This window comes from Ascaphus truei, chromosome 7, assembly GCF_040206685.1.
Source record: "Ascaphus truei isolate aAscTru1 chromosome 7, aAscTru1.hap1, whole genome shotgun sequence".
Classification (NCBI taxonomy): Eukaryota; Metazoa; Chordata; class Amphibia; order Anura; family Ascaphidae; genus Ascaphus; species Ascaphus truei.
Window position 1 is genome coordinate 8,591,202 of NC_134489.1, and position 14,238 is coordinate 8,605,439.

Genomic DNA, 14,238 nt, shown 5'->3' on the forward strand with positions numbered 1-14,238 from the left:
TTCGACCGTCCCACGGATCTGGAGGACCTTATCGCCATCTGCATCAGAGTGGACCAATGTCTTCAGGAAAGGAAAGCAGAGAGAGTACACCACAGATCATCCTCATCCAGAATCACTCCGGTCCAGGTGAGCATGACGGAATTTCCTTCAATGGATACTTCTGAACCCATGCAAATGGGAGGTACGAGTCTCTCCAAATTAGAGAAACAACATCGCCTAAATGCGGGTCTGTGTCTATATTGCGGACAACCTGGACACCTGGCCTACTCTTGTCCCAATAAGCCAGGAAAACGCGAAATTCCCATGATAATTAGGGGAGTCTCACTGGGAACCATTTCTCTCTCTCCTATTTCTGTTGATAACCCTTCTAGAATTCTTCTTCCCATCCCTCTCTCTGGGAATGGGTTTCGTGTTTCCACCCAGGCCTTTCTCGATTCCGGCTCTGGGGGCAACTTTATAGATCAAGGCTTTGCTGAACGTCACAATATCCCCCTCATACCTAGGAAGAAACCTATTGGACTGGAGGCCATTGATGGAAGACCGCTTCAGCCGGCCTTTATTTTACTTGAGACCCAGGCACTTCATCTCAAGACAGGTACTGATCACCTGGAGGACATCCAATTTAATGTGATTCATACGCCTTCCGTAGCCGTAATCCTTGGCCTTCCCTGGTTACAGATTCATAATCCTCGGGTGGATTGGCTAAATAAGGATCCCATTCAATGGAGCTCTTTTTGTACCAAGAGCTGTATCATTAAATCCAGTAGCATTTGTGGTACTACCCCGGCTGAGGCAAAGGAAAGGGTACTTTTGCCTGAGGAGTATGCAGAGATCTGTGACGTCTTCGATAAAGTTATGTCTGAGGTACTACACCCACATCGTCCGTACGATTGCCCCATTGAACTACTCCCGGGTTCTTCTCCCCCCAGAGGGGCTTCCTACCCTTTGTCCATGCCTGAGACCAAGGCCATGCGAGAGTATATAACTGAGAATCTCCAGAAAGGTTTCATACGTAACTCTACTTCCCCTGCGGGTGCCGGTTTCTTTTTCGTGAAGAAAAAAGACGGTTCTTTACGCCCTTGTATCAACTACCGGGGTCTCAATAAAATCACTATTAAGAATCGTTACCCTCTTCCTCTTATATCTGAGCTCTTCGATCGCCTACAAGGCGCCAATATCTTCTCTAAGTTGGATCTACGTGGAGCCTACAACCTCATCAGGATACGCCAGGGTGATGAGTGGAAAACTGCTTTTAACACCAGAGATGGACATTACGGGTACTTAGTCATGCCATTTGGTCTGTGTAATGCCCCAGCTGTGTTTCAGGATTTTGTCAACGAAATCTTTCGGGACCTTCTCAACTTTTTTAAAATCATTTATTTAGATGACATTCTGATTTTCTCCAAATCCAAACGGGAACATGTGTCCCATGTAAAGCAGGTACTTCTTCGCCTACGAGAAAACCGACTCTTCGCCAAACTCGAGAAGTGTCAATTTCACCAAGCCTCCACCGTTTTCCTTGGATACATTATCTCCAACACTGGACTTACTATGGATCCTGCTAAGGTCAAAGCGGTACTGGATTGGCCTCAACCCACCACTCTCAAAGCCATTCAACGGTTCCTCGGATTTTCGAACTATTATCGTAGATTTATCCAGAACTTTTCTTCATTGGTAGCTCCTATTACTGCCTTGACCAAGAAAGGAGCTGACCCTACTTCTTGGCCTCCCATGGCCATTCAATCCTTCTCTCCTCTTAAGAGTGCATTTGTCTCCGCACCTATCCTTACTCATCCTGATCCTAAACTGCCTTTCACCCTAGAAGTAGATGCATCAGACGTCGGTGTTGGTGATGTCCTTTCCCAGAGGAAGAATCCTCAATCTAGATTGCATCCCTGTGCATTTTCCTCCAAAAAAAATTCTTCCGCAGAGTGCAATTACGATATTGGGAATCGGGAACTCCTGGCTGTGAAATTAGCATTAGAAGAATTGAGACATTTTCTGGAGGGCACTGAGAATCCCATAACTTTCTTAACAGATCATAAAAATCTGTTATACATTGAAGGGGCACGTCGTCTTGGAGCCCGTCAAGCCAGATGGTCATTATTCTTTTCAAGATTCAATTTCATAATATCATATCTGCCTGGAACAAAAAATGTCAAGGCTGACGCCCTTTCCCGACAATTCTCTTCAGACGATAAATCCGAGGACCAACAAAGGCCTATTCTCCCTGCTAACTGGATTCTTTCTGCAACCACCTTCAACATTCTCAAAGATATTGTACGACAACAAGATCACACCCCTGCAGACCTCAAGATTCCAGAGGGTCTTCTGTATACTTCTCCTACGCACCGCAGGAAAGTTCTCCAATGGAGCCACTCCTCCAGAGCTGCTGGTCACCCAGGTACCAGGAGAACTTTAGATCTGATTTCCAGAACTTTTTGGTGGCCCGGGATTCAGAAAGATGTCAAGGTTTTCGTAGCCGCGTGCCCAACTTGTGCCAGGACTAAGACTCCCAGGAATCTTCCTTCAGGAATTCTCCAGCCCCTTCCTGTTCCCAACCGACCATGGACACACCTGTCCATGGATTTCATTGTGGATTTACCAGTATCCAAGGGCATGAATACGATCCTGGTGGTCGTGGATCGATTTTCTAAGCAGTCCCACTTTATTCCTCTCAAAGGTCTTCCCAATTCTTCCAAACTGTCCGATGTATTCATCAGAGAGATCTTTCGACTTCATGGAGTACCCCTGGTTATTGTGTTTGATAGGGGTTCTCAGTTTGTGTCTCGCTTTTGGCGTTCTTTTTGCCTACAACTAGGCATTTCTCTACATTTCTCCTCCGGGTACCACCCACAGATGAATGGTCAGACTGAAAGGACCAATCAGTCCCTAGAGCAACACATAAGATGTTTTGTTTCAGATTCCCAAGATGACTGGTCTGAACTTTTGCCCTGGGCAGAATTCGCCCATAACAACGCATAAAGTGGATCTACTCTGGAATCCCCATTTTTTGTAAACTACAGGTTCCATCCTTCTACACTCCCTCTCTCTGTATATTCATCAGGGGTTTCCGCGGCAGACGACAGGATTAAAGCATTGCAAGATCTTTGGAAAAAGGTTCAGGCAAACATCAAGACTGCTACCAATAGGCAGAAGATGAAAAGTTCAGTCCGCGCTCTGGCTCTTTAAGCTTGGATTGTTGATCCCTCTCAGTTCTCTTGCTGCTTCTGTGTTTATGAGGTGTCTCCCCCACCTCCAAATGTGGTCTCCACCGGAACCCCGATGGTGATACCAATATCAGCAAAACAAGAAAAAACACAAAAGCGCACAAGATCTCTCAGAACTGAGATTACCCTTCATACTTCCTATGTGATGCCCTACTCCTGTGATAGACACCAGATCGGGGATTATTAAAGAAATTTTATATGTAAGTTACTAATTTTATTATTTGTTGCTAATACAATATCTATCTCTCATCTTGGTGTGCTTTTGTGTTTTTTCTTGTTTTGCCAATAGGCAGAAGACCCAGGCTAATCGCCACCGTAGACCTGCTCAGGAATTCAAGATTGGCGACAAGGTTTGGCTCTCATCCAAGAACATAAGGCTGAAGGTACCGTCTATGAAGTTTGCACCTAGATTTCTCGGTCCTTTTTCTATCTCAGAAAGGATTAATCCTGTGGCGTATCGCCTCGCGTTACCTCCTTCTATGCGGATCCCATCCATTTTTCACGTCTCGTTGCTTAAGCCAGTGGTCCAGAATACTCACTCAGTTCATTCGCCTCCCACTTCGTCTCATATGGTACAAGGCCAACCTGAGTATGAAATACAATCCATTCTGGACTCAAAGTTCTCAAGAGGCTCATTACAGTATTTGGTACACTGGAAGGGTTATGGCCCAGAGGAAAGATCCTAGGTTCCTAGTCATCATGTTCATGCTTCCAGGATGATCCGTAACTTCCATTCCAAATTTCCGGATAAGCCTTCATGGAGTCACCCGGAGGTCACTCCTAGAGGGGGGGTACTGTGAGGATTCACCATTTCGGCGTCCCTCACCTGGCTGTACGTCGTGGGCGCTCGTCTAGTCTCCCCGCTGATGCGCGCGGTAGGCTGCGTCCCTGCTCTGTTGGTAAACAACACCAGCATGGCAGTGACATGCGTTCCAGGCTCCGCCCCCGCTATGGTGTCTCAAGGAACTGGCGTGGGAGTATCACACTCTCCAAGTCCCGCCCTCTGAACCCTGTGACATGTGCAGGCTGCAAGCAACCTCCGACCTGATCGGCTGCATTATTGGATGCACCTGTATGTACCAGCAGCCTATGACGATTCACTTCCTGGTTCCACCCCTCCTTGCTATTGGAGCCTCCTCCTATATATACCCTGCACTTCCATCTTACCTTTGCTGAGCACAGTCAGTGTGACGCCGTGCCTTGCTGCATTCTGTTCCTGATACCTTGTTTTGCCTTGTCTGCCTGATTAACCCTTTGTTCCCTGAACCCTGCTAGTTACTTGGACTCCGCTTCTCTCCGCTCCTGACCTTGGCAAAGTATATACAACTACTCTACACTCTCTAACCCTGATCCTGCTTGCACGACAAATCTACATCCTAGACGCGCCCGCGTGGCTGTGGGTTGGCGTTTCTCAATTCCCTACCTCAGCACCGCGGTCGCGCTTCGTTTGTAGTGAGCTACGCGTTACACCCCCATTCTCTGTGTGTTTCTCTCCAACCCTTCTCTGTGTGTGTCTCTCCCCCCCTTCTCTGTGTGTCTCTCCCCCTTTTCTGTGTGTCTCTCCCCCCCTTTTCTGTGTGTCTCTCCCCCCATTCTCTGTGTGCTGCCTCTCTCTCCCCCCCATGCTGCCTCTCTCCTCCCCCCGATGCTGCCTCTCTCCCCCCCCATGCTGCCTCTCTCCTCCCCCCATGCTGCCTCTCTCCTCCCCCCCATGCTGCCTCTCTCCTGCCCCCCATGCTGCTTCTCTCCTCCCCCCCATGCTGCCTCTCTCCTCCCCCCCATGCTGCCTCGCTCCTCCCCCCCCATGCTGCCTCTCTCCTCCCCCCCATGCTGCCTCTCTCCTCCCCACCCCCCCATGCTGCCTCTCCCCCTCATGCTGCCTCTCTCTCTTCCCCCATGCTGCATCTCGTGTGTGTCTGTTCTGGTCCCTACCTGCCTCTGTGGAACATTGGGGGGAAAGCCATCTTGAGCCCTGGCAGCAGACACTGAGGCTCCCACTGTCTCACTGCTGAGGCTCCTCTGCCTCTAACCCCGCCCCCACCCTCTGCAGCTACAGTCAGACCGGCCTCTGCTCTGTTCCTACATTCTCTGCTCTCTGCTGCCCCCCCTGCTCTGATGGCCAAAACCGGAACAGCCACAAAAAACGGGACATTTTAAAGAATGCGGGGCAGCCGGGACAGCCATTAAAAAAACGGGACTGTCCTGGCTAAACCGGGACAACTGGTTGCCCTACCTTGATCTTCCTTTACACAGCAGGCAGCAGACCGTAATTACAATGAATCTGGGTACAACTGGCTTTATTGCAGATAGATGATCATCAGACAGCAAACACAGATGCATTGGCTTGCGTGTACTGACTGATCTGTGTGGTTGATTGAAGTTCTGGTTGTTTAAAGTGTGTGCAGTTAGAACCAGAAGCAGTTTGAACAAGGAAGCGGTTAAACAAGGTATAGTTATTGAAGTACAGTTTACTGTTAGTACTTCTAAACGTCATAGTTGCTAGAATGAGCAGGATTGAAAATGCCACTCAATGCACATCTTGCCACATGTATGTGCACTTGGAGCAGCTGTTCCAAGGAGCATACCGCTGTGAGAAGTGTGAGTGGGTGGTCTCTTTAGAGTCAGAGATTGCTGATCTGAAGAGGCAACTTGCAATATTGAGGGACATTGGCAATCTTGAAAGGGAATTCGAGCTCACTGAGCAGGCCCTTGCTTCGATTAGTGGTGTAGATGGTGGCGCTGTTAGTGAGGAGCAGGTAGGTAGCTTGGTTGCTGTTAGTGAGGAGCAGGTGGGTAGCTGGGTGACAGTTAGAAGGGGAAGCAGGGGCAATAGGGAGAGGCAGGTCGTTTCTGAGCTGACATCCCAATAGATTTGCCATGTTGAGTGAAGATATTGGGAATGTTGGGGCAGAAATGGCAAGGCTGGGGGAGACTAATTCCTCTAGCAGCCAGGGGAATAGTTCCTCCAGCACAGTGGGGACTCAGGATGCTCAGATACAAAGAAAGATTGTGGTGGTAGGGGACTCCATTATTAGGAAGGTAGATAGGGCAATCTGTTGCCAGGACCGCATGAACCGAACAGTTTGTTGTCTCCCGGGTGCTCGGGTTCGGCACATTGCGGATCGGGTAGACAGATTGTTGGGGGGGCTGGGATTGACCCGGCGGTCTTGGTACACGTTGGCACTAATGACAAAGTTAGAGAAAGATGGAGGGTCCTAAAAAATGATTACAAGGATCTAGGCCAAAAGCTTAAGGCAAGGACCTCCAAGGTAGTATTTTCTGAAATACTACCAGTGCCATGCGCTACCGCAGGGAGACTGTCAGAGATCAGGGAGGTTAATGCATGGCTAAGAAAGTGGTGCAGGAAGGAGGGGTTTGGGTTTTTAGAGCACTGGGACTCCTTTTCTGAGAGGTGCCATCTATATTCTAGGGACGGATTGCACCTCAATGAAGAGGGATCTGTGCTAGGGGGGAGAATGCTAAAAAGGTTGGAGGAGATTTTAAACTAGGATGGAGGGGGGAGGGGAATGAAACAGATAATGAACTAAATGGAATAGATGAGGATTCAAGGTGGTATGGAGGTAGAATGGGGGCAAGTGCAAGTTTGACAAGCAGTGAGACACCCATAGTAAATACAGATAATACTAGAAAACTTCTAAAGACTAAACAAAGTGGGCGCAGAAAGGAAGGAGCAGATAAGATAATAGTACAGGCTAAAAAAAACTGAAATGCATGCTTGCTAATGCAAGAAGCTTGACAGATAAAATGGGGGAGCTTGATATCTTGGGCATTACTGAAACATGGTGGGATGAAACTCATGACTGGATAGTTAATTTAGAGGGTTATTCTCTTTTTCGGAAGTATCGAACAAATAGAAGGGGAGGTGGAGTATGTTTATATGTTAAACCGGATCTAAAACCTATTATAAGGGATGATGGGGCCTATGCAGAGAGCAGCGAATTTTAAAATTGGCGAGTTTAATAAAAAGTAGCTTTTTTGGAGAGTTTTATTCTCCATATGCAGAAATGTGCGAATTCTGCTATGTTTAACATGAATGCGTGTGGCGAGTTTAAATTGGCGAGATGCGCGCTGCAGAAATGTGTTAAAAAAAATTCGCGCCTTTTTTTTCCCTTTGCTATGGCCGCGAGCGGCAGCTTCTTGCCAACTTTTTCTGGCGAGGCAAAAAGGAGACAATCGCGCCATTTTATTGGCGCGAACAGCCGCTAGATGCCGTTCGCGCCTCTCTGCATAAGGATATTTTTAAAACTGGCGAGATGGAGGTTCTCGCCAGCCGCGAGGCGAGTTATAGAAAAAAAAAATTGGCGCGTTTTTCGTAACTCGCCATTTTCTGCTGTTTTCTGCGCGATTTTCTCCAAAAAATGGCGAGTTTTGAAATAGCGCTGCTCTCTGCATAGGCCCCGATGTCTATGAAGGGAATGATGAAAATGTAGAGACTTTGTGGATAGAAATTAGCAGTGGAGGTAAAAGTATAAAGAAAATTTTTGTGGGAATATGCTATAAACCACCAAAAATATCTGTGAGATTGAGGAAGCTAAAATACTTTTGCAAATGGAGAAGGCATCAAAACTGGGTCATGTTTGCATAATGGGGGATTTGAATTATCCAGACATAGACTGGGGCAATGAGAATAGCGTTACAACAAAAGGAAACAGGTTTTTGGGGGTGCTTAAAGATAATTATATGACCCAAATTATTGAGGAACCAACCAGGAGAGGGGCAGTTCTGGATTTGGTCATATCAAACAATGTAGAAGTAATAACAAATATTCAAGTCCTGGAACATTTGGGTAACAGTGACCATAACATGGTCTCATTTGAAATATATTATCAAAAAAACAGATTACTTGGGTTCAACAAAGACTTTAAACTTTAGAAAGGCAGATTTTAATAAACTGAGGTCTAATCTAGTAGTAATACAATGGGATGATGTTTTTGCAGGGAAAAATGTAGAAGATAAATGGGCAGTCTTTAAAACATTGTTAAAAAAGCACACTTATCAGTTATACCCTTGGGTAATAAGTATAAAAGAAATAAGTCAAAACCAATGTGGATAAATAAACAGGTAGGGGAGGAAATGGACAAGAAGAGGAAGGCGTTTAGATTCTTTATGTCAGAAGGGACAGAGACATCGTATCAGAATTATAAGGAATGTAACAAAAATTGCAAAAGGGCAATCAAATTAGCAAAAATGGATAATGAAAAAAGGATTGCAATAGAAAGTAAGGTCAACCCTAAAAAATTCTTTAAGTACCTTAATAACAAAAAAATGAGAAAAGAAAATATAGGACCCTTTCAGTGTGAGATGGGTAGGCAGATTATTGGAGATAAGGAAAAAGCAGAGGTATTAAACAAATTCTTTGCCTCTGTGTTTACCAGGGAAGAATCAAGTTCAATAGTAGTGCCGCAGGAGGAAGCCACAACCTCCATATTAATGAACAATTGGTTAACTGAGGAAGAAGTTCATAAGCGACTTGAAAAAATTAAAGTAAATAAGGCACCTGGCCCCGATGGCATACATCCAAGAGTTCTCAAGGAGTTAAGCTCAGTAATAGCAAAACCATTATATTTAATATTCAAGGACTCCATTTCCACAGGCTCAGTACCACAAGATTGGCGTAAAGCAGATGTGGTGCCTATATTTAAAAAGGGAGCTAGATCACAACTGGGAAATTACAGACCTGTAAGCCTGACTTCAATAGTAGTGAAACTACTTGAAGGTTTAATACAGGATAATATTCAGGAATACCTAATGGAAAACAAAATTATTAGTAATAGTCAGCATGGATTTATGAAGGATAGATCTTGCCAAACTAACCTTATTTGTTTCTTTGAGGAGGTAAGTAGGAATTTAGACCAGGGTAATGCAGTTGATGTGGTCTACTTAGATTTTGCAAAGGCTTTTGATACGGTTTCACACAAGAGGTTGGTGTACAAAATAAAGAAAGTTGGACTCAGTAATAATATATGCACCTGGATTGAAAATTGGTTAAAGGACAGACCACAGAGGGTTGTCATAAATGAAACTTTTTCAGGTTGGGCTAAAGTCGTGAGTGGAGTACCTCAGGGATCGGTACTGGGACCCCTGCTTTTTAACTTGTTTATTAATGACCTTGAGGTTGGGATCGAGAGCAAAGTCTCCATCTTTGCTGATGATACTAAATTGTGTAAGGTAATAGAATCAGAGCAGGATGTAATTTCTCTTCAGAAGGACTTGGAGAGACTGGAAACGTGGACAGGTAAATGGAAGATGAGGTTTAATACAGATAAATGTAAGGTTATGCATTTGGGATACAAGAATAAAAAGGCGACTTACAAATTAAATGGAGATATATTGGGGCAATCCTTGATGGAGAAGGATTTGGGAGTGCTTGTAGACAGCAGGCTTAGCAATAGTGCCCAATGTCATGCAGTAGCTGCAAAGGCAGACAAGATCTTATCTTGCATCAAACGGGCAATGGATGGAAGGGAAGTAAACATAATTATGCCCCTTTACAAAGCATTAGTAAGACCACACCTTGAATATGGAGTACAATTGTGGGCGCCAATCCTAAGAAAAGACATTATGGAACTAGAGAGAGTGCAGAGAAGAGCCACCAAATTAATAAAGGGGATGGACATTCTAACTTATGAGGAGAGGCTAGCTAAATTAGATTTATTTACATTAGAAAAGAGGTGTCTAAGAGGGGATATGATAACTCTATACAAATATATTCAGGGACAATACAAGGAGCTTTCAAAAAAACTATTCATCCCATGGGCAGTACAAAGGACTCGGGCCATCCCTTAAGGTTGGAGGAAAGGAAATTTCACCAGCAACAAAGGAAAGGGTTCTTTACAGTAAGGGCAGTTAAAATGTGGAACTCATTACCCATGGAGACTGTGATGGCAGATACAATAGATTTGTTCAAAAAAAGGTTGGACATCTTTTTAGATGGGAAAGGTATACAGGGATATACCAAATAAGTATACATGGGAAGGATGTTGATCCAGGGATTAATCCGATTGCCAATTCTTGGAAGGAATTAATTTTTCCCCTTAATGGGGTTTTTTGTTTGCCTTCCTCTGGATCAATAAGTAAGTATAGATATAGGATAAAGTATCTGTTGTCTAAATTTAGCATAGGTTGAACTTGATGGACGGAAGTCTTTTTTCAACCTCATCTACTATGTATCCCTTTTCTCTACTTTCTCCATTGCTGGTCAGAGCCCTGACCCAAGCATTTGGCCCTTTTCAGGCCTGTTACTCTTCCCTCCCATCCCCTGGTGGGATGGAGGAGAGGCTCCTCACTCCACAAGTGGAGGGGATCAACAGAACTCTTCTAGATCTTCTTCTTAACTGAATTTAGGAGAGTGTCAGAATTTATAACCTGAGATTGGGGGTTGGAACATATATATATATATCCCATATCAGAACAGGTTGAATACTGATTGGTGATCACTGCTTTTGGATGAACCAATCACTATCCTTCTTTCAGGCTGACACTCTCTGGTGGTTGCTAGGTCTGTCCTTGGATACCTGAATTGTATCCAAGTCCGCCCATACGGCGGCACCGAGAAGGGGGCCGCCATCTTGATTTCTAACTCGCGCATGCGCAGAATGGGCAGGTGTGCGCCTGGCACGCATGCGCAGACCGCAGGTTGCGCGCGCATACCATAGGTTGCGCGCGCATACCATAGGTTGCACATGCGCAGAACGGCAAAAATGCCGGTTTGCGCATGCGCAGAAGTGAAAATCGCTGGATCCGCTTTCCGCCGATTTTCAGTATACGGCAGGTCTCTGGAACGGAACCCGCCGTATACCAGGGGCCCTGCTGTACATATAAAAAGAAACCTACAATTATCTGCATATGGAAGTTCCCCCTATTGTAAATATAAAATGTTCAATCTATTTCTATAGGGACGTTTCACCTAGATTAATAAAAACGTTAAATTATCTGTATAAAGGACATTTCGCTAAAATAAAATATAAAATATTCCATTTATCTCTGTTATAGGAGGGTTTAACCTTTACATATAAAACCCTGCATTTATCTGAGTAAGATGAAATTCGCCCCATGCAAAATATCCCTCCCACCCTTCCTGCTCCTTTTATCTGGCAGGCAGGTTGAGGGTGTATTGTTTAAAGCAGTATTAAGCCTCCTCTGCTGAAGCCCTGAAGCAGTAATTAAGATGGGCTGGCTTCCTGTACAGAGTGTAGACTGATGAAAGGTGGGTAGAGTAAAGTTAAAAGCTATTTACAGGCCCACCCAGGTAACTCAGACCCTCTAACATTGGACACAATAAATATAAATATATATATATATATATATATATATATATATATATATATATATATATATATATATATATATATATATATATATACCATCACGTTTTAAGTTATGGTGGGTGAAAAAGGCAACAAGAAACCTCCACCGCATTGCATATAGCAAATAAAAAGATCACTTGTGAGCACATTCACATGTCTTAGACAGGTCTGCAAGCCTGCCTTTCACCATTATCCCCAGCATACAGTGCTCCCACTGCAGCAAGGGATTCTGGGAAATGACATGCAAATGAGCACACAATGTATATATATATATAAATATATATATATATATATATAAATATATATATATATATATATATATAAAATACTTTAGGTATTCTAAGGTCCTCTGTCATTGTGGGATACAGGAGCTTCCAAGCAAGTTATTGGGATGATAGGGGTAGATTTGGCTGTTTGTAAATAAAGGTTAAGCCCGCCATTACCCCTACCTTTCAATAATATGATGTATTTATCTACTGTATGTATGTAGAGTTTAGGGTACAAGTCCTGTGTCCGTGTACTGTGTCCAAATTGGGTGATATTATATTCTGTAGCCTGGTTCCAGCACTTTGGGAACCAGGGCTTAACTGTAGGTTAAATGTTTAAAGTTGCAGTCCTTTGTGGGGAGGACGAGTATACAGTATAAGTATCCAGCCTCAACACGAAGGAGATCCTGGGCGAGATAAGGTGAGTGGCTTGGGACATTGTCGAGCGAGGCTGGGCTGTGGACTCAAATGTAAATAAATAAACCATAAATAACACAGGAGTTTTTATAGTACACCTCTTAATAAACAAGCAGATACACATAAGATCCTCAAACGGGAGGATCATTCGTCAACATGCACAATGTATATATCACATGAGATGCAGGTGTATGCCAATGTCTTTCCCCACTAACACCCGACCCTGTAATTAGGAGCCCTCTGTGTAGGTGCCGGCACACCATTGGAGCTCTTGTAGATAGTGTTTTAGCATAGCAGGCCTGCGTCTTCACAAAAACTTTGGTACCCTTTACTTGTCTTGTGATGAGATCCCCTCTCAGTATCAGGCAAGCCCTTTCTCAGCGCTGGCTCCACTTATTGGAGTGATCTGTGATCAGGTCAACCTACATCCGCTAAATTGTACCATTCAGGGGCTGGATCCCGGATCACCACGACTCACCCTGAGATCTCTCTGGGTCACCGCAGCTCTGGCTCCGCCTACTCCACCAGGGCCTTGTAAGAGGACATGTGCAGAGGTACGCAATGGAGACTGTTTTAAGGTGAAATTAAAATAAGGCTTTATTGCGCCTGTTGCTTTAAACACAACAAACATGTGAAAATCCACAAACAAAATCTGTTATATTTACACTTGTAGTCCAGCCCTCTTTATAACTGTGTGGTTAGCCCAGCGATTCACCAGCCCAAATCATAGAGACATTTATATATATATATATATATAGAGAGAGAGAGAGAGAGAGAGAGAGAGAGAGAGAGAGAGACATAGATAACCAGTCTTATAAGAAAAGTCTTATCTGTCTCGTAGTTGTAAGGGGAAGGCTTCTCTCTTTCCTGGGTTGCTGCCTTTTCCTCAGACTATATCAGCATTCAGGTGTAGAAGTCTTGTGAGCTCCAGACATATGTGATCCCTCTGTCAGTCTCACCTGTGAGACTCAGGAACCTCTGCTCTGTCTGTTTCCTAGGTCAGCCCAGTTGTGGACTAAGGAATCCTCTGCTCATTCTGCTTCCTGGGTCAGCTCAACTCACATGTGAGCTCAGCAAGAATCTCTCTTCCTGTCTCAGAGGCAGGCTTTTTCTAACACCTGTAATCAGCTAGGTGGTGTTGGTTAACTGTCTACCAGCAGTTAACCACCACACTGCTGGATTAGAGGCACATTTTTGAACAGGGATAAATTCCCCTGTTACAGGTCTCTTAAAGACTCCCCTCCTTTAAGCCCCTCCTCTCCAGAGTCATTGGCTGAGGCCGTGTCCATCAATAAGTCACATCCTGAGCACACTATGGAGAGGAGCCAGGCAGTGTGCGTCTCAGCTGCATACACTTACAAGGGGGTTACACCCTCCCCTTGCTGAAGACGTTGATGTCCCCATCAACTTTATCAGGATTAGCTTTGTATAACAATGCTAAAATAACAAATGCATCCTCTCTAGGTACATATTTATTACAGGTACAGTGGACCTCATACACATACAGATCTCATGCATAGCAGCATTACCACACCACATTGTACCACACCTTACATGTTCACCTAGTTCCAGTATCCTGAAGATAACCCATTTAGCTACACTAACCTCAGGGATTTCTGTGAACACCCCATGAGAATCATAGGTCAGTCTCATTGCTGGTCTGGTCTCCTTTCTGGGGCATGGTGAGTAGATGTGTGGCTCTAGTGATATTTTCCCATCCCTCTTATTGGACCCACAGGGTACAGGTGACTCTTGCTCTGCTGATCCTACACTATGGGGGGTTCTCACAACTGTCTACACCTTGCTCATCCTCAAGTTCATCATTCCTAATAAGAACTCTTTCGTTCACTTCTAATTCTTGTCCATGCACTCTTTTATCATACCGGCCTTTATTTCCCCGGTTGGTAGTCTCATCCGCACTAGTAGCCAGCTTATATGCCTCTTGCAACTGCTCTTTGAGCTTTTGCACATATTTCATGTATGTGTTAGGAGATGTAC